This window comes from Bubalus kerabau, chromosome 3, assembly GCF_029407905.1.
Source record: "Bubalus kerabau isolate K-KA32 ecotype Philippines breed swamp buffalo chromosome 3, PCC_UOA_SB_1v2, whole genome shotgun sequence".
Lineage (NCBI taxonomy): Eukaryota > Metazoa > Chordata > Mammalia > Artiodactyla > Bovidae > Bubalus > Bubalus kerabau.
Genome location: NC_073626.1, coordinates 127,519,007 through 127,521,573, shown reverse-complemented (window position 1 = coordinate 127,521,573; position 2,567 = coordinate 127,519,007). Strand labels below are relative to the sequence as shown.

At 45.1% G+C, this 2,567-nt stretch overlaps 1 pseudogene; it reads left to right on the top strand.

The window, feature by feature from the left end:
- The first annotated feature begins 596 nt into the window (after positions 1–596).
- On the top strand, positions 597–1,787 carry LOC129647300 (arsenite methyltransferase-like; annotated as a pseudogene).
- Positions 1,788–2,567: the final 780 nt, after the last annotated feature.

Here is a 2,567-nt window from a genome sequence, read left to right as displayed (position 1 = left end):
GAAAGATTGAGGGCAGAAGGAGAAGGGGGTGACAGAGGATGAGATGGTTGGATGGCATCACTGACTCAATGGACATGAGTTTGAGCAAACTCAGGGAGATAGTGAAGGACAGGAAAGCTTTGTGTGCTGCAGTCCATGGGGTCACAGAGAGTCAGACATGACTGAGTGACTGAACAATCCCGTTGTTCTCTATGGAACAGGATTGTCCCGTGGAAATAGGAGGGGATCACACCCGTAAACTTACATTTTCTACTAGCCACATCCATGAAAGGAGAATGAAGCAACCGGATTAACTTTAACAATATATTTATTTAATTCAATATATATAGCTTCCCTGGCAGCTCCGTCAGTAAAGAATCTGCCTGTAATGCAGGGGACCTGAGTTCGACCCCTGGGTTGGAAAGATCCCCTGGAGGAGGACATGGCAACCCACTCCAGTTTTCTTGCCTGGAGAATCCCACGGACAGAGGAGCCAGGTGGGGTACAGTCCATGGGATCACAAAGAGCTGGACTTGACTAAGCAACTAAGCACAGCACACAGCATCTAGCCTCAAGAGCCATCTGAAGGGTACCCAAGTCCTGGATACAGAGGAAACATGGTGACCCCCCGCGACACTGAGATCCAGAAAGACGTGCAGGTGCTGAAGGTATCAGCAGACCAATGCCTGTGTCACTGCAGCAGGCTGGTCGCAAAAACAGCCGGGAAGCCCTGCAGGATATACACGAGGAAGCATCCTCGAGGTATTATGGCTGTGGTCTGGTCATCTCTGAGTGTCTGGAAAGCTGCTGGATTTTGGACCTGGGTAGTGGAATTAACTGAGATTGCTGTGCTCTTAGTTAGTTTGTTGGTGAGAAGGGACATGTCACTGGAATAGACATGACAGAAGGTCAGGTAGAAGTGGCTAACAAGTACATTGAATATCACATGGAAAAATATGGCTTCCAGGCACCTAATGTGACCTTTATTCATGGCTACATAGAGAAACTGGAAGAGGCTGGAATCAAGAATGAGTGTTATGATATTGTGATATCCAATTATGTCATTAACCTTGTACCTAATGAACAGCAAGTGCTGCAGGAGATATATTGAATGTTAAAGCATGGTAGAAGGCTATATTTCAGTGACATCTTTGCTAGTCTTGAATTGCCAGGAAAAATCAGGACACACAAAGTTTTATGGGGTGAGTGCCTGGGTGGTACTTTGTACTGGAAAGACCTTCCTATCCAAAAAATTGGCTTCTGCCCTCACGTTTGGTCACTGCCAATTTCATTACAGTTCAAAACAAGGATCTAGAAAACGTGATTGGTGACTGCTGCTTTGTTTCTGTAACATTTCGCCTCTTCAAATTCCCTAAGACAGGACCAACCAAAAGATACCAAGTTATTTATAATGGAGGAATCATAAGACACGAAAAAGACTCAATATTTGATGCAAATTTAACATTTAAGAAAGATGAAACTGTCAAAGTGGATGAAGAAACAGCAGCTATCTTGAAGAATTCACAGTTTGCCCAAGATTTTCTGATCAGGCCAATTGGAGAGAAACTGCCAACCTGTGGAGGCTATACTGCCTTAGCAGCAAAGGATACAATCACAGATCCATCCAAGGCTGCACAAGGGTCTGACAATACAAAGTCCAGAAGTCTCCCTACTGTTGCTGGTTGCTGTCACAAAGAAATGCTGCTAAAACAACAGCTGTCCAGAAGACAGTGGGCAGGAGGTGACAGAATGAGTTACACGTGTTTAAACCTGCTCTTCTTCATAGCCCCTATGACAAGAAAGAATAAATTATTTTTTGTACTAAAGAATACAGACTTGGGCTTCCCCCAGTGGCTGAGTAGCAAAGAATCTGCCTGTAATGCAGGAGCCACAGGAAATGCAGGTTTGATCTCTGGGTTGAGAAAATCCCCTGGAAGAGGGCACAGCAACCCACTCCAGTATTCTTGCTTGGAGAATCCCATGGACAGAGGAGCCTGGCAGGCCACAGTCCATGGGGTCGCAAAGAGTCGGTCACAAATGAAGCAACGTAGCAGCGACAGCAGCAGCAGTATTGAATTTGGCCTTTGAGCCCAGCGTGTATTTTACAATTACAATGCACTCAGTTCAAAGTAGCCACAATTCAGGTTCTCAGTAGCCACAAGGAGTTAGAGGTTATCGTACTGGACAGTGCAGCTACAGAATATTATAAACACAGAAAACATCCCTCCCGTTTCTCTTCAAGCAAAAGTAGAACTCCTGGCAGTGGCTCTCGGGACCGTCTGTAATCACACTGCTCTCACCTTTTTGGCCTCACCCCTCCTTGCCTGACTCCAGCCATATTGGACCCCTCAATGGTCCCTGGATGAGCCAGGTACATGTGGCCCCAGGGCCCTTGCAAGGTCCCCTTCACCTGGGGACTTTCCTATCCCTTGGTCACTCCTTCATCCCCCTTCAATCTTTTTTTTTAATTTATTTTATTGGAATATAGTTGATTTACTATATTGTGTTCATTTCTTCTATACAGCAAAGTGATTCAGTTATACATACATATATTGGGTTGGCCAAAAAGCTCATTCGAGTTTTTTCTT